General features: G+C 33.6%; 2 long non-coding RNA genes across 2 annotated transcripts; one reads left to right on the plus strand and one right to left on the minus strand.

The window, feature by feature from the left end:
• Positions 1-965: 965 nt before the first annotated feature.
• Positions 966-22,325, minus strand: LOC105535208. Its single transcript, XR_001005396.1, has 2 exons — positions 22,233-22,325; positions 966-1,434 (listed from the first exon to the last, which is right to left on the minus strand). It is a non-coding gene; the product is annotated as an uncharacterized LOC105535208 (long non-coding RNA).
• LOC105535207 lies at positions 1,286-2,578 on the plus strand. The gene is made up of 2 exons (XR_001005395.1): positions 1,286-1,404; positions 2,074-2,578. It is a non-coding gene; the product is annotated as an uncharacterized LOC105535207 (long non-coding RNA).
• Positions 22,326-24,680: the final 2,355 nt, after the last annotated feature.

Raw genomic sequence — 24,680 nt, forward strand, 5'->3', positions numbered from 1 at the left:
AGTCCTCATTTTGGACGCATCTTCCTCAGAATCCTCTCTTGTGTATGCCTCCATGAAAGAAAGTTTGTATGGCCAAGTGGAAAATTTAGAAACAAATATGAATGCATAACAATTTTTGTTATAGAGACTGGAAGTATAATCCTCAAACAAAATATCTTCCAGTTAAAGCAGTGAATGTGACTATTTGCTCTGCTTATAATCCTCTAAAGACAAATGACTCAATCTTAAATGTTGATTTGTGGTGTTCCACACCAATAATTCAGAGAAAGTGGCCCATGAGTGTCTGACAAATAGGAGAAACAGTGCAGAATGTGTTTCCTGCTGAGCAGTTGTCTTAGTGCAGTGCTGGATGAGATTTAGAGGTTACCTGGAAGCCTAAATAAATCAGACATCTGACCAACAAGAATGTTCTGCCCACTTTCTCCTTCACCTCCTTCTTTACTTCTTTTCCTCTTTTAGGTAGAGAAAGATTTCTTTGTTTAATAATATATATACACATTATCCTAAGGAGATACTTAAAAAAAAAAAAAAAAAAAGCACTCAGAAAAAGAACTAAAAGGCAAAGTCACCAATAATTTCAATGTGACTTTAGAGAAAACTAGGTAGAATGGCCTCTGAGTGTGGCTTCCATCAACCCACCACTCTGGGAAGGAGAGAAGTGAGGAAGTGTGGCAGACGAAAAACAGAGCAGCCAAGGATTGCCACATCCAAAACATCGGAGACTGTGGTATTAAAAGATACTCACTGCGAAGAGTATACAAATATTATCAGAATTCTATATATTTTGTGACTCTCTAATGGATTTCTAACATTTTTTCCTTTGAAGTAGAGTACCTGTCCACCCCACTAAATATGGGTTTATAAAACAGAAGACTTACATCTAATAGTGTTCTTATCTAATTTCCACAAACAATATAATATATTCCAAAATGAGTTATTTGATATTTTTGAAATGCAGACTCTAGTTAATTACCAACATTTATCTATATATTACATTTAGCAAGTTTTGACACTTTCACATTATCTTTCTTTGACATAAATAGAAATAAACAATAAAACACAATTTACGAAGTCACCAGGGAAATCACTACCGTTTTACAGAGAAGTTGTGAAAATGATGTGCTCAGAGAAGTTAGCTCAAATACCTACTATTTTTAATGGAGGGAAACAGGACAAGCGATGGGAAATGGAACTCATCTCACATTTTTGGATCAAGCAGATGATTAGTCTACAGCTACAAAGAAGTTTCTGGGGAGTTCGTCTGTTTCTCTCTCTCTTTTATTTTTTAGAAGAGAGAGATCACCATGGTAAACAATGCAGGTTTGATAGCAACACCAGCTCAGATGTTAATTCCATAGGACATACAAGTACCTCAGTCACATCTCTGTCATGTTTGAAGGTGCTGTCAGTATCAAAATTCCTAGAAGTGCCGCCCTAAGTAACATGAAATATATAACATAAAGGACATTGAATAGAAACTAATCATTAGTTATATATAACACGAAGAACATTCAATAAATGTTGATTATTAGTTATATGTAAAAATTCAGTTCCTTTTCTTTTATATTTTAATTATTTATTCCCAGTACAAAGTTTCAAAATAATACCTTGGGCATTAAAAATTTTGTGTAGTTATCTAAACAGAAGGTACAATTATGCTCTCCAAAAATATTCCTTTAAACAAAATATAAAGGTGTATTTCATGCTAATGGAGAATGTTTTAGAATATTCTTGTGTAGATTTAAAATGGTGCTATCATAAATTATATATAAGATATATGTGTGTGTGTGAGTGTGTGTGTATGTTTGTGACTGTGTTTGCCAGTGTTGTTGTGGTAAGTGATAAGTGTATAATAATATGTTGTAAATAAATTCTTTAATAACAATTTGTGGTGACATTTGCTCACTAATAATGGATTGAAAAATAATGGCAAGCAGCCTTTGGAGAAATTAATTAGATTAATCAATTCAATGTCATCAACATCATTAACATTAATTTCTGTTTGGGGGCAAAAAAGAAAAATATAGCTTCTCATAATTGTTCAAGGAAAATGACACAAAACTTCTTTCACAGAGGAAAGGCTAGCAGAAGACTCACCAGAAAGATTCTGAAGATATAAACAAAGAACCTGGAATGCTGGAAACTATAGGGTCAAGCATTGGTATTAGAGCCTTGGAAAGAGAATAGAGTTGTCAGTCAACTTACATTACACCAGAAACTATAATAAATTGGGCAAATGCAATGCAAAGAAAACTGTTGACAGCAGATATGTTCCTAAAATGTATGTAGAATGATGTAGTTGTTAATTTAATTAGTTGCTTAAAGCCAGACAATTTCTTTCCAAAAATTCTGGCCCGTCAAAATTTAACGATCATCTGTGTTAATCTAGCAAACTAAATATGACACTGAATGACTTTAAGTAACACTGACACTTCCATAGGAATATTGATATGAAGCATGGTATTTAATTTTTTTGTAAAATATGAATGCATAGAAAGACAGGAATGATGCATAATATGAAAACATAATTCAAAAATAAAAATATGACTGGTGAAATAAAAGCTTTAGAGAAATGTCACTAAGTTGATTGTCATAGATTGTTTCAATATGCTTAGCCTAGGAGTAAGTTTTCTATTTCTGCAGGATGAGAAAAATTGTAAATGATATTAAAAAATCTAGAACCACCAATTGAGTGTCCTCTAGATAATCCAAACAAAATATCAATGAGAAATAAAAGAGGTCCTGCAATTCCTGCTGCTAGCATATTCTTTTACTTCTCACATTCAGCCAATACACAGGTTTTTCTACCTCTCTTCCACCTCCAAAAATATCCTGGAATCCAGCTTCATCAGAATTGTTTACTGTTGCCCAACCGTGTTATAATCTCAATTGTCTCGATATCATGTGTCTTTTGTTTTGCTCATCTTTTGTGTGTATGTGTGTGTATGTCTGGTCTGCCTTTGATTTTTCCAGTCTATTTATTTTATTGAATTATAACACAGGCACACAGAGGTACTAACAGCATTAACATACAGCTCTATGAATTATCACAGTGATCACACTCTTGCAATCACCAATTTTATCAAGAAATATAGTTTATCCAGCACACCAGATGCTCCTGTATGCCCTCTCTAAGCAACTCTGCACCCAAAGGTACACGTTACCCTGATTTCTATTACCATACCTGTTTTAAACGTCATGTAAGTAGAAGCATACAGTATGTATTTTTTTGGACCTGGATTCTTTGGATAAATGAATATTTTTGTTAACTTTCATTTATGCATATTACTCCATTGTATAAATGTACCATGATTTAATGATTCACTTTAATATTTGCGGACATTTGGGTTTTGTCCATTTTTGAGATATAAATACAGCTTCTAGGGGCATATTTGTATATATATGTCTTTTAGTGAACATATTAAAAGGAGAGGTGTAAACCAAGGTGTGAAATTAGTGGTTCACTTACCAAGTTCATTAATCCTTTTGTCTGTTTCCTAATCTGCTACTAATCACATCTAGTATATTTTCAGCTTAGTCACTGAAAAAATAGTACGAAAACTTAGTAGTTTTCCTACTATTGTAGGCTGAGTTTGGTCTTTAAAAGCAAACAAACAAAAAAAACTTCCATGTATCTCTTTATCTTTTGAACAGAATAAATTATATAATTATATAGTTATAGTTATAACAACTGTATTTCTTCTATTTAAAAGATAACGAGATGCGTGGAATTTTTTGTGTACTAATTGTAACACGCATATCAGCTCTGGGCTGGATTCAATAAATTGATTTTTATTTTTTTTTAGAGTCATATTTCCTCCTTCTTTGCATGCCTGCTAATCTTTCATGGAATTACAGATACTGTGAATTTCACTTTTTTGGTTGGTAATTTTCTTTTTCATGATCTTTATTCTGGATGCTTTAAGTAACTTGGAAAATGTGATCATTTAGGGTCTTATGTTTGGTGGAACCAAAGGGCTCATTATTCTCCACAATTAAGGGGAGACGCATCTGAAATCTCTGTCTACTATCGCTTGAATTACGAGGTTTGTCAGTCTGATTGGTAAAAACAGACACTATTACTAGCCCTGTGTGAACACTAAGTACCCTTCTCTCTACTACTTTCAGACGGTCTTTTCTCAGCCTCAGGAAGTTTCCTTACATGCATGTGCTCATCAATACTCTGCTAAATTGTTATGGACTCAGTAGCAGGGGAAGGGTGATGTTTTCCATATATTCCAGGCTGTCAGCCTGTACATAAGTTTGCTCTGTTATTCACTTTTGGATATGAATATAAAAATAGGATCATATAGTACAACCATCTCTAAAATTTGCCTTCATAATTTTGCATAGTATGTATCATAATTCAGTTTTAGACTTCCCCCCATAATACACAACATCGAAATATTTCTGTGTGTGTTTACTATTTTAATAATTATTGGATTAAGCGATAATGTAGTACATAAGCAAAGAAATACAGGAATTAAATAATCAGCAAATGTATTTAAAGAGAAGTTTATATAATTGTGTATATTATAATTAAAGAACATACACAATTCTTATATCTATGAAAATTTACAAAAGTCATTCTGTTATTTGGCAATGAAAAGGTTATGATGTCATAATAAAATTAGAAATTGATAACAAATAATTGTCAAAGATACAACAATTTCAAAGCCAGCATACAATCTACCGAATTACTCCTGGAATAATGAGTACCTGTAATATAAAATTATAAAATAAAACATAAAACTTTATATAAAAACATATGCTTAGTAATGAATCAGAACTATAATTTTATATACCTTGTTTTACAGTTGTATATTCTAAAATAGTTCTCAGAAAATAAATCACAATTAGAATACTTATTTTTGTTGTTCTAATAATAGTGAAAAGATGTGGAAAATCTGTAAGTCCAACAGTTGCAGACTGCTTAAATAGATTGTTTTATATGTAAACCCTAGAATTAAAATAATAGGAAACAAGGCAATTGTTAAAAATAATAGTGTTTATCTGAGCATATTAACATGGTACAATTTTCACATCATATTGACAGCAGGTGAAAAGAATGTAAACTGTTCATATGAAAATCCCATTGTAAACAAAATTGCATGGACTTTTACATATACATATGTGTGTATGTGTGTGCAAAGAAAGATATGTATAAGAATACTCAGTAAAAAATTAGGCAATTAGTAGCTTACAAAAATAATTTATATTTGAATTATTTCTCATATATTTTGTAAAACTGAATCTTTACGAAAGACACAAATTGTTTCTAGAATCAAGAAAACAAAATTTAATTAAATAAAAAAATCCATTTTCAATAGACAAAATCATTTAAGTATCTATGTGTTAGTAAATATATATTTAAATATATTTCGTTTTTGTATTTTATTTAATATGTTAACAAATACATTTAAACAGAGCAAAATATATTTTTATGCACATTTTATAATTGAATGTTATTCACAACATGTGAGAGAATGGATAATTATTATTTTTGACTGGTAATATTTACTACTTTAAAAATTTAATAATGTGGAAATAGAGATGTTTTTTGTCTTTTTCTTTTCCCAAGTAAAATATTTGTTTTCCTCTTAGTTTATATATATGTTACCCTGAAGTTTGTTCATGGTTCATGTTAGCTGTGTAAGAAATTCCCAGGATAGAAAATTTCTATGCAATTATTCACTGATATGTTTCCAAAGAACCATATTAAATTAAGATAAATATAAGCCAAGCCATATCTTTTGCTATCTTAATTTTATGTATTTTTATTTAATTCACTTATATTATTCAGGTTTTACAAATGAGAATGAGTATAGGGCGAGTATACAGTCTGCCTCCAATTCCTGGTCTTCACCTGCTAAGTAATCCTTATAGGAATTAATTCATACATATACAAGCAGTGCATGTGCACACACAAATACATATACACAGACTCATAATTGTTTTCTCCCTTTTATGTATCTTGCTTATTTTGTATCTTGTTTTGTCTTATCAGTATTTTATTCAAAATATTCAATATTTGTATATAAAGAGTTTAAAACTTATTTCCGTTATCAAAATATTTATTTTAAGAGTATAATATATTCAGTTTTAATGTTTTGATGGATGTTGAGATTGCTTCGACTAATTTTTTATCACAAACGTTGTAATGAATGATCTGTACACCCATATTTGTATATATTTATACTTGTTTACAAAATGGATTCAGAGATACGTTTGTTGAAACAGATATTTTAGATGAAATTTAGATCTTAATGATTTGTTCTAGGAAAGTATCTATGACAATAAAATTATTCTACAAGGTGGTGTAAAATTATTATTTACTTATAAATGAAAAATTAGAAAACATTGATGAAAGAAATTGAATACACAAATAAATGGGAATATATGTCTTGTTCATGTATTGGATGAATTAATATCGTCAAAATGTTCATGTTACCCAATGCAATCTACAGATTTATGCAATTTCTAAAACAACAATGAAATTTTCACAGAAATCAAATTAAAATCTTAAAATTTTTATGGAATCACAATCTTGCCAAATTCATATGGACCCAGAATAGCTGAAGCAACCTCAAGCAAAAAGAACAAAATACAGGCATCACACTGCCTGATTCACAATCTACTTCAAATCTATGGTAATCGAAAGGGTAGGATACTGGCATAAAGATAGATATGTAGATCCAGTGCAACAGAATGAAGAACCCAGAAGTAAATCCACGCATTTACAGTCAATTGATTTTTTTTAACTTTCAATTTTTGTGGATACATAGTCAATGTATATATCTATGCGGTACGTGAGATATTTTGACACAGGCATATAATGTGTAATAATCACATTAAGGTAAATGTGGTAGTCGTCTCCTCAAGCATTTATCCTTATGTTACAAGCAATCAAATTATACTTTTTCTTTTTAAAAAATGTACAATAAATTATTATTGATTGTGGTCACCTTGTTATGCTATTAAATGCTAGGTCTGACTTACTGTATCTAACTATATGTTTTTACCCACTAACCATCCTCATTTTTCCCAGCCACGACTACCCTTTCCAGCCTCTGGAAACTGTCATTCTGCTTTATATCTCCATGAATTCAGATTGTTTTAATTTTTAGCTCCCACATGTAAGTGAGAAATGTGGGAAGTTTTTGTTTCTGTACCTGACTTATTTAACTTAATATAATGACTTTCAATTCTATGTTGTTCAATTAACGTTGTTGCAAATGACAGGATCTCATTCTTTTTTGTGGCTGAATAGTACACCATAATGTATATGTAGCACACGTTTTTATTCATTTATTTGCTCATGAACATTTAACTTGCTTCTAAGTCTTGGCTATTATGACTACTGCTGCAATAAACATGAGAATGCAGCTATCACTTTGATATACTTATTTCTTTTCCTTTGGGCATATACCTAGCAGTGGGAATGTTGGATCATATGGTAGCTCTACTTTCAGTTTTTTGAGGAACCTCTGAACTCTTCTCCAGAGTGGTTGTACTAATTTACATACTCAACGACAGTAGAAGGGGTACCCCTTTCTCCACAACCTCACCAGCATTTTTTACTGCCTATCTTTTGGTTAAAGCCATTCTTTTTTTTTTTTTTAGTGAGATGGATATCTCATTGTAGTTTTAATTTGCATTTTCCGATGATCAATGATGTTGAGCACCTTTTCATATAACTGTTTGTGATTTATATGTCTTCTTTTGAAAAAATGTCTATCCAGATCTTTTGCCCATTTGTAAGTTGAATTATTAGATTTTTTCCTGTAGATTTGTTTTAGCACCTTACATGTTCTGATTATTTATCCTTGTCAAATGGAGTTTGCAAACTTTTCTCTCATTCTGTGGTTGTCTCTTCACTTAGTTGATTGTTTCCTTTGCTATACAGAAGCTTTTTTTTTTTTTTTTTGGATGGAATTTCACTCTTGTAGCCCAGGCCGGAGTGCAGTGGTGCGATCTCAGCTCACTGCAACCTCTGCCTCACAGGTTTAAGCGATTCTCTCAGCCTCCCGAGTAGCTAGGATTACAGGTGACCACCACAATGCCCGATTAATGTTTGTATTCTTTTTTTCTTTTTTAAGTAGAGAGAGGGTTTCGTCATGTTAGCCAGGCTGGTCTCGAACTCCTGACTCAGGTGATCCACCTGCCCTGGCCTCCCAAAGTGTTGGGATTACAGGCATGAACCACTGGACCCAGTCCAGAAGCTTTTTAAATTGATGTGATCCCATTTGTCCAGTATGCTTGTTGCTTATCACTCAAGAAATCTTTGACCAGTTCCATTTCCTGGACAGTTTCCCCGATACTTTCCTCTTAGTAGTTTCATAGTTTGAGATCTTGTATTTAAATATTTAATTCATTTTGATTTGATTTTTTGTATATGGCAATTAGTAGGGGTCTAGTTTCATTCTTCTGCACATGAATTTCCAGTTTCCCCAGCACCATTTATTGAAGAGACTATCCTTTCCCCAATATATGTTTTTTGGCACCACTGCAAAAATGAGTTTATAGTAGATGCATAAATTTGATTCTGGATTCTCTATTCTGTTTCATTTGTTGATGTATATGTTTTTATGCCACTACTATATGACGTTTCAGTTACTATAGCTCTGTAGTATAATTTGAAGTCAGGTAATGTGATTCCTCCAGTTTTGTTCTTTTGCTCAGCATAGTTTGTCTGTCCGTTCATGGTAACATATAAAGTTTAGAATTTTTTTTCTATTTCTGGGATGAATGTTACTGATGTTTTGATAGAGATTGCCTCAAATCTGTAGATTGCTTTGGTAGTGTAAACATTTCACCAATATTAATTCTTTCAACCCATGAACATACAATATCTTTTCATTTTTTTTGTGTCCTCTTCAATTACTTGCAACAACATTTATGGTTTTCATTGCAGAGACTTTTCACTTCTTTGCTTAAGTCCTCGGTGTTGAGTTTTATTTTTAGCTATTATAAATTTGATTTTTTAAAATTTCTTTTTCAGATTTTTTACTGTTGGCATATAGAAATGCTACTAATTTTTGTAAGTTGATTTTGTATCTTGTTACTTTACTGAATTTGTTTATCAGTTCTAATAGTTTTTTGGTGGAGTCTTTAGCTTTTTCCAAAGATGAGATATGATCATCTGCAAACGATAATTTGACTTCTTCTTTTACAATTGGATGTCCTTCATTTCTGTCTCTTGTCTGACTGTTTTAGCTAGGACTTCCAGTGATATGCTGAATAACAGTTACGAAAGGGGGCATCCCTGCCATGCTCCAGATCTTTGAGGAAAGTCTTTCAGTTTGTCCTCATTCAGTATGAAATGATCTATGGGTTTGTCATACAGGATTTCCTTGTTTTGGGGTATGTTCCTTCTACACTAAGTTGTTTTAAGGTTTACATCATGAGGAAATTCTGAATTTTATCAAATGCTTTTCCAGAATCAATTAAAATGATCATATAATTTTTGTCCTTCATTCTATTCATATGATGTATAGCATTGATTGATTTGTGTATGTTGAAGTATCCTTGCATCCCCAGGATAAATCTCACTTGCTCATGATGGATTACCTTTTTATGTGTTGTTGAATTTGGTTTCAACTTTAGTATTTTGTTGAGGGTTTTTGCATCAATGTTAATCAATAATACTTAATTTCCTGTAGTTTTGTGGATTTTTTTGATGTGCCTTTTTATGGTTCAGTTTAGGTATAACACTGGTCTCATAGAATGGGTTTGGAAGTTTTCTCTCCTCTATTTTTGGAATAGTTTGGGTAGAAATGGTATTGGTTTTTATTTAAATGTTTAGTAAAATTCAACGGTCAAGCCACCATGTTCCAGGTTTTTCTATGCTGGGAGACATTTTATTACAGATTCAATCTAATTACTTATTATTGGCCTGTTTAGGTTTTGGATTTCTTCATGATTCAACTTTGGTAGGTTGCATGTACCTAGAAATTTATCCATTCCTCCTAGGTTTTCCAATTTATAGAATATAGTTGCCCATAGCAGCCACTAATGATCCTTTTAATTTCTGCAACGTCAATTGTAATGTCTCTTTTTTCATCTCTGATTTTATTTATTTGGGTCTTCTCTCTTTTCTCTTAGATAGTCTGGCTAAAGTTTTGTCTTTTTTTTATCTTTTAATTTCATTGATCTTTCGTATTGTTTTCTTCATTTCAATTTTATTTATTTCTGCTTTAATCTTTATTACTTCTTTTCTTTTACTAATTTTGGATTTTGTTCCCTCTTGATTTACTAATTCTATAAGATGCATCATTAAGTTGTTTATTTGAAGTTTTTCTAGTTTTTTGAAATAGGTGTTAAAGCAATAAACTATCCTCTTAGTACTGCGTTCACTGTATTACATAGTTTTTGGTAGATTTGTTTTTTTATCATTTGTTTTAAGACATTTTAAAATTTCCTTCATAGTTCCTTCATTAACCCACTGATCACTCGTAGCATATTGTTTAATTTCTATGTGTTTGTATCATTTTCAAAATTTATCTTGATGTTAATCTGTTTAGTTCATTGTGGTCAAAGAAGGTGTTTGATATTACTTCAATTTTTTTAATATTTTAAGACTTGTTTTGTGGCCTAACATATGGTCAATCTTTGAGAATGGTCCAAGTGCTAAGGAGTAAAATGTGTTTTCTGCAGCAGTTGAATGAAATATTCTGTAAATATCTATTAAGCCCATTTGGTCAATAGTGTAGAAGAAATCTGCTGTTTTGTTGTGGATTTTCTATCTGGACAATCTATCCAAAGCGGAAAGTGGGGTGTTGATGTCTCCAGTTATTATTGTATTGGAGTCTACCTCTCTCTTTAGCTCTAGTAATATTTGTTTGGTATATCTGTGTGTTCCAGTGTTGGGGAGAATATATAATTACAATTGTCATAAACTCTTGCTGAATTGACCCATTTATCATTATATAATGGTCTTCTTTGTCCCTTTTTATAGTTCTAATTTTGAAATCTATTTTGTCTTAAATATAGCTACTCCTTCTCCTTTTGGTTTTCTTTGCATGAAATACCTTTTTCCATTCCATTATTTTCAGCCTATGCAGATCTTTATAGGTGATGTTTGTTTCTTGTAGGCAACAGATCCTTGAGTCATGTAATTATTATTTTTTCTTCTATCAGCCATTCTGTATCTTTTGATTGAAGAGTATAGTCCATTTATATTCAATGCCAGTATTAATAAGGAGACGTACTCTTTCCATTTTGCTATTTGATTTCTAGTTGTTTTGTGGTCTTCTCTTACTTCTTTCCTTCCTTCCTGTCTTTCTTTTAGTGAAAGTATTTTTCTCCAGTGCTTTGTTTTAATTTCTTGCTTTTTTATTTTTTGTGTAATCTCTTGTAAGTTTTTTTACTTAAGAAAACCATAAGGCATACAAATAATACCTTACAACCCATTATTTCAAGTTGACAACAATTTAACACTGCATACAAAAGCAAACCAAGAAACACGCAAGGAACATACTTACCAAAACCCTAGAATTTATCCCCCTGCTTTTAAATTTTTTGTTGTCTCAATTTGTAACTTCTTTGTATTCAAAATATAAGTAGATTACTTGGTAATCATAGTGTTAAAATAGTCTTTTTTTCCATCTAGTCACTATCACCAGTGAGTTTGTACCTTCAGATGATTTCTTATTGCTCATTAACATCTTTTTATTTCAAAATGAAGAAGTACCTTTACCATTTCTTGTAGGACAGGTCTAGTGCTTATAAAATCCCTCAGCTTTTGTTTGTCTGAGAAAGTCTTTATTTCTCCATCAAGTTTGAAAGACAATTTTTGGCCAGATATATTATTCTAGAATAAATTTGTTTATCCTTCAGCCTTTAAATATGCCGTGCCACTCTCTGCCAGCCTATAGTGTTCATACTGAAAAGTCTGCTGCCAGATGTATTTGGAGTTCCATCGTATGTTATTTGTTCATTTTTTCTTGCTACTTACACAATTATTTCTTTATCCTTGACCTTCAGGTGTTTGACTACATCTTGAGATAGTCTCATTTGGGTTAATCTTCTTAGTTTTCTGTAGCCTTCTTGTTCTTGGATATTGATATCTTTTTCTCAGTTTTGAGGTTCTCTGTTATTATCCCTTTAATTAAAGTTTCTTTTTCTCTCCCTCTACCTCCTCTTTAAGTCCAATAACTGTTAGATTTGCCCTTTTGAGGTTGTTTTCTAGATCTTGTAGGCATGCTTTATTCTTTCATGGTCTACATTCTTTTGTCTTTTGTGACTATGTATTTTCAAATGGCCTGTCTTCATGCTAAATAATTATTTCTTCTGCTCTATCAATTTTTCTGATAAGAGATTCTGATGCATTCTTTAGTATGTCAATTGCACTTTTCAACTCCAGAATTTCTGCTTGATTGTTTGTATTTATTTCAGTCTCTTTCTTAAATGTATCTGATAGGATCCTGAATTCCTTCTCTTTGTTATCTTGAATTTCATTGAGGTTTCTCAAAACAACTATTTCACATTCTCTGTCTGAAAGGTCACTTATCTCTGTCTCTCTAGGATTGATCACTAGTACCTTATTTATTTCATTTGGTGAGTTCATGTTTCCCTGGATGCCTTGATGCATGTAGATGTTCACTGGCATCTGAGCATTGAAGAGTTAGGTATTTATTGTAGTCTTTACAGTTTGGGCTTGTTGTCCTTCTGGGGAAGGATTTCCGGGTATTTAAAAAGATGTGGGTGCTGTGATCTAAGTTTTTGGTCACTGCAGCTATATCTATAATAGGGAGCTTCTTAGGCCCAGTAACACTGTGGCTCTTTCAGACTTCTAGTGGTACTGCCTTGGTGGTCTTGGATAAGATCTGCAAGAATTATCTGGTTTACTGGGCGGATAACTCTCATTTGCTTTTCTTACTTTTTCTGAAACAAATGGAGTGTGTCTCTCTGCTCTGAGCTGTTTGGTGCTGAGGGAGGGGTGAACAAGCACCATCGAGGCCACTAGCACTGGGACTTCTGAGACAGACCTGCAGCAGGCACAACATTGGGTCTTTCCCAAGGCCCACAGTAATCACTGGCTGGCCACCGTCTATTTTTTCTCAAGGCTCTAGGGCTCTACAATCAGAAGAAGGTGAAGCCAGCTTAGCTAGTGTCCTTCCTTTCAGAGCAGCAATTTACCCCCAGCTCCGAGTGCATCCAGAGATGCCATCCTGGAGCCAGTGTCTGGAGTCTGAAACCTCAGAAATCTACTTGGTGTTCTGTTTCTACTGCAACTCACCTGGCACCCAAGTCTGAAGACAAAGTCTCTTCCACTCTTTCCTCCCCTTTTCACAAGCAGAGGAGCCTCTCCCCATGGCCTCCACCACAACAGGCCCATGGCAAGTACTGCTTGGCTACCCCTGATGTTCACTAAAGGCCCAAGGGCACTTCAGTTAGTTTTTGATGAATGCTTCCAGGCTTGGGACTCTCCCTTTAGGTCAGTGGGCTCCCCTATGGCCCAGGACAGATCTAGAAATGCCATCCAAGAGCCAAATTCTGGAATCAGGGATCCCAAGAGCTTGCTTACTAATCCACCCTTCTGTGGTTGAGCTTGTATCTAAACTACGAGACAAAATCCCCTTTAATCTTCCCTCTCCTTTCTTACTGATCTCCCTTCTGTGGTTGAGCTGGTATCTAAACTACAAGACAAAGTCCCCTTTACTCTTCCCTCTTCTTTACTCAAGAGGAAACAGTTTCTCGCTGTAGCCATTGGAGCTGGAAATGTTCTGGGTCATGCCTGAAGCCAGTACATCTCTGAGTTTGACCCAAGGCTCATGGTGAGTATTGCCTGGCTACCACTGCTGATTATTCAGGGCCCAAGGGCTTTTTAGTGAGCAAGTGATGAATTTTTCCAGGACTTGGTCCTTCCCTTCAAGACACAGGTTTCCCTTCAGGACCACAGTATGTCCAGAAAAGTCACCTGGGAGCTGTGACCTGGAATGGGGCCCCAGGGCTCAGTCTGGTACCCCATTCTCCTGTGGCTGAACTGGTATCCAAGTTGCAAGACAAAGGCTTCTTTACTCTAAGGAAGGAGTCTGTTTTGTAGCTGCAAGTTGTACTCCCTGGGTACATGTGCCCCCCAAGTCTGCTGGCTCCACTCCCAGAACAGCACCAGGACTTATCCAGGAACTGTAGTCCTTGTGGCTGAGACTGCCTTTCAAGTTTATTTAGAATCCTAAACCTCTTTTTTTTTTTTTCTCTCTCTCTCTCTCTCTTTTTTTTATTATCATACTTTAAGTTCTAGGGCACATGTGCACAACGTGCAGGTTTGTTACATATGTATACATGTGCCATGTTGGTGTGCTGCACCCATTAACTCATCATTTACATTAGGTATATCTCCTAATGCTATCCCTTCCCTATCCCCCTACCCCACGACAGGCCTCGTTGTGTGATGTTCCCCATCCTGACATAGGCATGGGCAAGGACTTCATCTCTAAAACACCAAAAGCAATGGCAACAAAAGCCAAAATAGACAAATGGGATCTAATCAAACTAAAGAGCTTCTGCAAAGCAAAAGAAACTACCATCAGAGTGAACAGGCAATCTACAGAATGGGAGAAAAATTTTGCAATCTACCCATTGACAAAGGCTAATATCCAGAATCTACAAAGAGCGTAAACAAATTTACAAGAAAAAATCAAACAACCCCACCAAAAAGCTCACAAAGGATATGAACAGACACTTCTCAAAAGAAGATACGTATGCAGCCAACAGGCACATGAAAAAAATGCTCATCATCACTGGCCATCAGAGAATCCTAAAGCTCTTTAGCCAATGGTGTGAGGCTTGCTGGAACTTAAGCTCTGACCACTGGGATAGGTGATTCCCCTTGGCTAGGGCTGGTCTATACACTTCCTCTGTGGGTGCTAAGTTCTTCCTGCTGTTGATTTCCACTGTGACAGGGCAGCACTGAGTCCCAATGCAAAGTTCCAGAATCACTGTACTCTCCCTCCTCCAGTGCACGGATTCTCTCTCATCACCATGTGGCCACTGCTGGAGGATGGTGGGGATTGGCCTTGGCAATTCAAAACTGTCTTTTCTAGCCTGTTCAATGCCCCTTTCGGTGATATGAAGTTAAAACCAGGCACTATGATCTCTGACCTAATTGTAGGCTGTTGTAAAAGCGCTTTTTTTGTGTGTGGATAGTTGTTTAATTTGGCGTTCCCAAGAAAAAGGTGATCAGTGGAGGCTTTTAGTCAGTCATCTTGCTCTGCCTCCAGTCAGCTGATTTTTTATGAAGGTACCAGAAACATACAATAGAAAAATGACAGTCTCTTCAATCAGTAGTGTGGGGAAAACTGGATATTCATACACAGAAGATTGGAATAGACCGTCATCTCCTATAATATACAAAAATCAGGCCAGGTGCGGTGGCTTAAGCCTGTAATCCCAGCACTTTGGGAGGCCAAGGAGGGTGGATCACCTGAGGTCAGGAGTTCAAGACCAGCCTGGCCAACATGGTGAAATGCTGTCTCTATTAAAAATACAAAAAATTAGCCCTGTGTGGTGGCAGGTGCCTGTAATCCCAGCTACTCAGGAGTCTGAGGCAAGAGAATCACTTGAATCCAGGAGGTAGAGGTTGCAATGAGCTGAGATGCACCATTGCACTTCAGCCTGGGTAACAGGAGGGAGATTCTGAGGAAAAAAAAAAAAAAAAAAAAAGATGGAAGATTTCAATGTAAGATGTGAAAATGTAAAACTACTAGAAGAAAATATAGGGGAAACACTCTATGACATTGTTCTGGGAAATGATTTCTCGCATATTACCCCAAAGGCATAGGTATCAAAAACAAAAATAAACAAATGAGATTACATGAAATGAAAAAGCTTCTGCACAGCAAAAGAAATAATCAAAAGAGTTAAGACACTACTAATGAATGGAATATATTTTCAAACCATACATCAGCATGTTGAAGAAATAACTGCACTCACATTTGTTGCAACATTCTTCACAATAGTCAAGATATAGAATACACCCAAGCGTCCATTAATGTATAAATAAAGAAAATGTGGTATATATACACAACGTAGTACTATTTTGCCTTAGAAAAAGTAGAAAATTCTGTTATTTTTGACAACATGGAAGACATTTTATTAATTGAAATAAACCAAACACATAAATGCTGAATGACTACACTTATATGGAAATTCTCATTTAAAAAAGTTTACAGTTCATAAAAGTAGAGAGTGAAATGGTAGTCACCAGAAGCTGGGAGGTGGGGAGACTGGAGACATGTTGGTCAAAGGAGACAAAATTCCAGTTAGGTAGGAGAAATAAATTCAAGAAATCTAAAATATATCATGTAACCCATAGCTAATAACAATATGTTGTATACTTGAAAATTACTAAGAGAGTAGATTTTAGGTATTCTTATCATAAAAATATATGTGTGTGAAGTAGTGAATTTTATTTAGCCATTCCACAGTGTGGACATATGTCATGTTCTGTGCCATAAATATATACAAATTTTACTTATCAATTTAGAAAGTAAATACATTAAAAATGTGATTAGTTCTTACCAATAAAAGTTCATCACAATCGTTAGAAAAGTATGTTTGTTGGAAGAGTATAATGAATAGTTTGCTGGATAATGCAATACATCTTATAGTTCTTAATGACGCCATTATCCTGGTCATTAGATTTAACTCAAAGCTTGAATTTTAAGTGAGTAATTTCAAAATTTTTTGTGGAGATATTAGTCCCATCTTATGAAATATCTCTTGTGAAATATCTAAAAATTTCCCTGAAAGAAAAATGGTTGATTTTATCATCATCTAGATTCACTTATGAGCCAATTTTTTCATTATTTGCTTTTCCTTTTTTATTATTAGACCTGGGCCATTCTGAATCAAAAGCAATTAAAAATGCAATTTGATTGAACTAATTAGTTCATATTGTGTATTGAAAAGTTTCACGAAAGTAATACATCAGTGATTGGAGATAATAGTGGAATAAGCACCACTTGGTATGACTTTTTTATGTTTTCTAAAGTTTTGAACAAAGACTTCAAGCTTGTATACTCACTATATAATTATGAATACACATGTACTTTTTTACAAAAAAAGCTTTCAAAACTTCTTATGTACACTACAAAAACATTGAAATAGAGACAACTTTCTAACTTCTTAACACGTGATAACAATCAGAATGTCTTTGAGAATGTGGCTCAGTTCTTCTCTAAAGATGTTCTTGAGTGGCAAATAATCAATGCCCTCTATTTTGGGGGGAATTTCAACATTACATGGAAAAATATCAGAGATTAGATGGTGGTTATTGTTTATAAAAATACACAAGTTTGGAAGTAAGAATTTAATATTTTGCAGGGAATTCATATCCCAGAAAGCATAACCACAAGGAACAACTTCCAAAAACTTGTTAGAGTGGTTAGCCACTCTAGAGGGGCTCTCTTTTGTTAAAGTTGTTTTATTTTGTTAAGAAGATCTGCCGTGTAAATTGAATTCTTCTATGACAATAGAAAGTGGCATGCCTTTTATTTTGAAAGTAAGTGAATAAACAATTGTACAAATCTCGATTTAAGTGAACAAGAGAGGCACTGATGAAGTACCCTTAGAGGTGTTATTTAAAAATATATTACAGAGTTCTTTCTTTTCCCACCTCACTCAAATATCTGTGACATTTGTTACCTAAAGTTACTTATAAGTTTGTTTAGTCTCTTCTCTTAATTAAATTTATCTTACTTTTTCATCATAACATTATAAAAGGTAATACTCTATTGTAAATCCTTGACAATAGAAGAACCATTAAAAGGTCCAATGACAATTATAATTCCAAACTAAAGTCCCTTGTCTTTGAAATGTCCCAGAGAAATAAAGAATATTTGAAAGTGTATTATAACATTTTCAATAATTAGCAAACTTTACTCAAAATGCTAAGTAAGTTTGGCCAAAACAAATTTCCTCCAGCTCATGGTAGTGAATATGATCTTTTAAGAACATTCACAAGACCAAAAAGTTATTTTTTACACTTGTATCATGAAACTGCTCAAGCTTAAGAGGCCCTTTCCAAAATAAAAATAAGAACAACAAAAATAACAATAACCACTCTGCTAGTTCATAATGACACTTGATAAACATGACACGAAAATGTATAAGGCTCTCTTTTGCTGGAAATAGGAAAGACAATGCAGTAATTGCATATGCATCACATTGTGCTATGCCAAAAATAATGTAGCAAGAATTGCCAAAAGTTGCCAGTGCCAGTTATATCTCTGCTTGCTAAAATTCACTCTTGAGTTCTCAACCCTATATTCACTCTTATCCCCACTAATCAGAAATCTGAATTTCTATCTTATATTTACAAATCAATAAAATATTTCTCTCAATTTCTCTTCTTCCCATCCAACTCTCTTTTTTAGCCATTCTCTGTTTGACAGTTACTCTCCTACTTCCAGATCACTACCCACTGATTTATTTATCTATTCCTATAAGGTCTTAGCTTCTGGCATTAACGGATTCTGTCCTTTAACTTCTTGGCAACATTTTGGATGTTATTTGAGCCCATTATTTCTATTTTCAAATTTTCCTCACTTTCCTAGCACCACTCTGTCTGGTCTTCAGTCTTCTTTACATGTTTTTCTTTTATCAACTCTACAAAAATAGTAATGTTCCTTGTTATTTATTCTAAGCTCTTGTCTCCCTTCACATTATACATTAAATCTGGCAAATCAATATGCTATAATGGCTTTAATTCTCAGCTATGAGCTGTGAATGAGCACACCTTTATCTCCATACTGGTCCCACATGTTTGGCTGACTACTTTTCCTTTCCTTTTGGATGTTTTAGAAACATTTCAAATTCAACATGTTCAAATCTGGACTGTCATTTTCCTCTAAAGTGTTCTTTATTTAAAGCCGTATCTATTTACACAAGCCAGAAACCTGTAAGTTAAGCTTGTCTCCTAACTTGTCTGCATTTCTTTTAAACACTCATCAAGAACAAATATATCTTGAATAATCTACTTTTCTGCATATTCACAGCTACCTCCTGCCATTTCTCTCCTGTGATCTTAATTGGACATAGAGTTTTTCTCTCCACCTGTCGATTTGAAAACAAAGATTTTATTTTGTCACACATAACTATTCCGTAAGATCTTCATAATAAGTTTCAACTAGTTGAAGATCACTTACAACACCTCCCTCTACTCATAATCTAAGCCCAGATGTTCTGTACTTTTTTAGGTTTTAATTCCTGCCATGCTTTCTTTCACGTCCATCATTTTGCATGTGGGTTTCCTCCCAGTTGAGTGTTTTCCACATTCTCTGTCTTTTCAATTCCAAAACACCAGATTTTAGTCCTGGATTTAATGTCATTTGTTCTGAGAGACCTCGTCTGATATTATTGTTTCTAAACGCTAATCTTTATTTACTAAAATGCACTATTTATAGTGAGCTAGAGGGAAGATGGTAAAGTGGTAGTTACCAGGAATTCTTACTTTCCCCCTAGACAATAATTGCACTAGCAAAAACTCTGATGTAACTATTTTGGAACTTCATTCCTTCAGCTCATGGCTTGCTAATAACTACTCATCCCCTATGCAGCAGCCTCATGGCAGGCAGATATGTTCTCACTTCTGGAGCAGTTTGCATGCATATTGTGACAGCTGGGGTGGGCAATGAGGACCCTGTCGTACACATATCAGGAATCTGTGCTCTGATCACTGATTGCTCCTTTTGATCTTGAAGATACAGGCACAGAGGCAGACCACCATTGCGGCAAGCTCCTCTCTCTGTGGCTTAAGTGACTTTCAGGCGATTTGATAGGTCAAGTCCTTCTCCACCACCTTGTTTTTCTTTTTCCTTTTTGGTAGTGTAGCAATTTAAAAACTAGAACATTCAAAAGAAATGATACATAAAGAGGTATTTAAAAGACCATTATGTATACCCAGAGAAACACAAGCTCAAAAAAGATCTCAGAAGACTGTGAGTTTTCACTGTTGACTGGTTCTTGGCACAGAGAGACATTAAAAATGTAATTTTAATAACCAAATGGAAAAACATTAAACCTTGGGAAATGGAGAGAATTTGATCTCCAGAGTTACCACCTTTTAAGATTCAAATGTCCAGTTTTTAACAAAAAAAAAATTACAAAGCATACTAAGAAACAGGCCAGTAGGGCCCATTCAGTAGGAAATAAGTAAATCAATAGGCCCTATTCCTGAGAAAAACCAGATAGTGAACTACGTGGACAAAGACTTCAAAATATCTATTTTAAAGATGTTCAAAGAGCTAAAAGAAGATGTGGATAAAGTCAGAATAAAAGTATGAACCAAATGAAAATATAATAAAGAGATAGAATGTATTTAAAATTACCAAAAACACATTCAAGAGATAAAAAGTATACAATAAATGAAATTTAAAAATCACCTGAGGGATTCAAAGGCACATTTCAGCAGGCAGAAGAGACAGTAAGTGAACTTGAAGATAGAAAAATTAAAATGATGTAGCCTGGGAAAAATAAAAAAAGTTATAAAGAAAATGGATGAAGCCTAAGGTTCCTGTGGAACCATTTTAGACCATAAAATGAATCAATAAGTACATTCTGGAAGACTCCAAAGGAGGAGAGGAAGGAAAAAGGGTCAGAGAAATTATTTGAATAATAATGAACCCAGACTCTCCAAATCTGATAAAAGACAAAAATAAAAACATCCAAGAAGCTTAATGATTCCAAGCAAGATAAGCTCAAAGAGACCCACATTAAGACATGTTATAATCCAACTGTCAAAAACCGAAGGCAAAGACAGTATCTTGAAATCAATAAAACAGAAACAAGTCATCACACACACACAAGGAATCCTCAGCAAGATTATCAGCAGGTTTCTCATCAAAAACCTTGGATTCAGGAAACATTGGATCAACATATTCAGGAAAAATAAAACAAAACAAAAGCAACAAAAAATGAAACGCTCTCAACCAAGAATCCTATGCCTGAAAAAATTTTCTTCAAAAATGAGGGAGAAATTCAGACATTCCCAGATAAATAAAAGCTGAGGAAATTTATTACCACTAGATCTGCCTGCAAGAACAGTTAAGAGAGTCCTTCAGGTTGAAATAAAAGAAAAAACAATAAACAGTAGCCTGAAACCATATGAAGAAATACAGATCTGTAGTAAAGGTGAATCTATACATAATTATAAAGTGTATTATATGTAACTTTTATTTATAACTACACTTTTCTACATGATTTAAGAGAATAATGCATAAAAATATCACTTCATGTTTGGGGATGCACAATGCATAAATATATAATTCATGACATCATTAACTGGAAAGTAGTTGATGTGACCCTGTTTAGAAGTAGACATTTTGTATGTTATTAAATTTAAGCTGTCAATAATTTAAATTCAAATATATTTAGAAAGTTAAATGTAATCCCAATGGCAACCACAAAAAATAGCTATAGAATATACATGGAAGGAAATAAGAATTAAAACATTTCACTGCTAAAATGTAATTAAACACAAAAGGACACAATAATGCAAAAATTGAGAGACAAAATCTTGAAGGCATACAGATATACAAGTAGCAAAATGACAGACATCTCCTCTTATAAGTAATTACTTTAAATATAAATGGGTTAAACTTGTCAGTAAAAAGACAGAGATTAGCAGAATGGATAAAAATCAATAAAGATTCAATGACATACTAAATACAAAAGGCTCATTTTAGATGCAAAGACATAAGGTTGAAAATGGAAGTATGGAAAAAGATATTTTGTGTGAATATTAACTGCCTTAGTCAATTGTTTGGTTCTATACAGAATACCACAGACTGGGTAATTAATAAAGAAAAGAAATACATTTCTTACAGTTTTGGAAGTGGTGAAGTTCAAAGTCAAAGAGCCTTCACCTGGTAAGAATCTTTGTGCTGTGTTATCTCATGGTAGAGGGGCAAAGAAAGAATGAGAGGATCCAAACTCATCCTTTTCATCAGTAACCCCCTCTCAGGATAACAAATCTACTCCTACAGTAATGGCATTAATTCATTTACGAGGGCAGAACCTTTACAACCTAATCACCTCTTACAGGTCCCACTTCTCAACACTTTTGCATTGGGGATTAAGTTTCCAACACACAAACTTTTGGGGACACATTGAAGCTATAGCAGTAACCAAAAGACAGCAGAGGTGGCTATACTAATATCAGACAAAATTGACTTTAAGTCAGAAAAGATTACAAGTGGTTCATGTGAGACTGACAAATTCATACTTACCAATAGAAACTGTTTCTATAGCAAATGTAAATGTTGGTAAAATATTTCTCATGCCTGAAATAATCCATTCTGATTTTCTTATTTTCATGACTTACTTAAAATATGGGTTTGATGTATTGCAGAAAAAAAATACTAAAGGTAAATCAGTGATTACATATTTACAAAAATGTTTAACGCAGCAAGAAAATATGACAATTTCAGGCATTTACACATAATAAGCACCAGATAAGCAAATAAATAGAAAACCTGAACAACAAAATAAAGCAACTAGATTTATCAGACATACACAGAGCTTTCTATTCAACAAAATTGGAATACACATTCTTCTCAAATGCACATGCAACATTTTCCAGGATTGATGTGGAGAAGCTGGATTTCCTGTGCACTGTTGGTGGGACTGTAGACTTTATAGCCATGATAAAAAACAATATGGCACTTCCTCAAAAAATTAAAAATATAATTATCATATTATCAAGCCATCAACTTTTGAGTGTATACCCGAAAGAAGTGAAGCCTGTGATAAATATACATATGTACAACTGTGTTCAAAACATCAGTATTCACGATAGTCAAAAGATGGAAGCAGGGTAAATGCTCATTGAAAGATTAATGGATAAAGAAAATTTGGTATATACATACAATGGAATATTATTTAGGATTAAAAAGGAAGGATTTTCTAGCATACGCTACAAAATAGATGAATCTTAAATTACTCTAGTTGAATTAAACAACCTTTGTCCTAAAAGGACAAAATTCATATGATTCTACTCATGTGAGTTACTTAGAGTAGTCAAAATCATAAATACAAAAGATAGAATGGTGATTGTCAGAAGTTTAGAGGAGAGAAGAATAGGAAGTTACTACTTAATGGGAACAAGTTTCAGTTTTTTAAGAAGAAAAATATTTTGGAAATGAATAGCAGTGATGGTTGCACAATAATGTGAATGTACTTGATGCCACTGACCTATATATTTAAAAATATATAGGTCAACCAATAGTTAAATGATCAATTTTATGTTAAATACGTTTTACCTCAATTAATAACAAATAATTTTAATGTAATCCTTATGAATAAATGTTTTGTTAACTATTTTGGGCATTCCATATGTTGAGATATTTTAATTAAGAATTAAAATTGTAGGGGCCAGGCGTGGTGGCTGACGCCTGTAATCCCAGCACTTTGGGAGGCCGAAGGTGGGCGGATCACGAGGTCAGGAGATCAAGACCATCCTGGCTAACATGGTGAAACCTCGTCTCTACTAAAAATGCAAAAAATTAGCCGGGCGTGGCGGTGGGCGCCTGTAGGCCCAGCTACTCGGGAGGCTGAGGAAGGAGAATGGTGGGAACCCAGGAGGCGGAGCTTGCAGTGAGCCGAGATTGCACCACTGCAGTCCAGCCTGGGCAGCTGAGCAAGACTCTGTCTCAAAAAAAAAAAAAAAAAAAAAAAAAAGAATTAAAATTGTAAAAATTTATGGTGTACAAAATGATTTTTTATACATGTATATATTGTTGAATATTTAAATCAAGAATATGTAACATATGCATTGCCTCACACACTTGTTATTTTCTTGTGGTGAAAACACTTAAAATCTCTATTGGCAATTTTCAAATATACAATATATTGTTATTAAACACAGATACTATGATGCACACTAAATCTCATGAACTTACTCCTGTTTAACTGGAATTTTGTGTCTTTTGGTCAACATCTCCCACTCCCCACTCTGATTTGTGTATTAATATTTAATAAAGCAAACAAAGTCAATTTTATCCTCTTCTTTCTAATGCTGATATTTCTGCAATCACTTTCAGAAAACACTGTTAACGCTTTGAAAAATTTAATGATACACATCTAATGTTTATCAATGGAGCTAGAATATTCAAATTAAGCCTTATCATTGGGAAGATCCAATAAGAAAACCATTATAATAGTATTTTTTTCACACAAGGCAAAGGCAGCCATAACATTCTTTTTCAAAACTTTTATATTCAAAAAAATGTGGTACATAACCTCTCTCTAAAGTATGCTAAAAACAATACTAAAATTAGACAATACATTAAAAATAAGTTAATGTCATAAAATAAATAGTTTAAATGATATAAATATTTTTAAGGAATATACCATGAATTTGGCTTACTTACAATAGGAAAATGAAGTATCTCACAATGATAAAAAAAAGTAAGAACTGATAAAAACCTTTGAAAGTAAAACAGAGCTTCATTGTATTAAGAATATGAAAATCCATTCAAAGTCAATAAAATCTTTTTCTATTAATTTTTAAAATAAGAACAACATGCTATTAAAATGCAGCACAGTAAACTAGTTAATAATGAATTACAATTATCAATACTGGAAACCTAAATGGTTTCAAACAATAATACAGTTGTTTTTATTGATCCATACATCAATAAATATCCATTATTTTGTTAAATGATTTTAATTATTTA

The sequence above is a fragment of the Mandrillus leucophaeus genome, unplaced genomic scaffold (genome assembly GCF_000951045.1).
Source record: "Mandrillus leucophaeus isolate KB7577 unplaced genomic scaffold, Mleu.le_1.0 Scaffold143, whole genome shotgun sequence".
In the NCBI taxonomy this organism is placed as follows: domain Eukaryota; kingdom Metazoa; phylum Chordata; class Mammalia; order Primates; family Cercopithecidae; genus Mandrillus; species Mandrillus leucophaeus.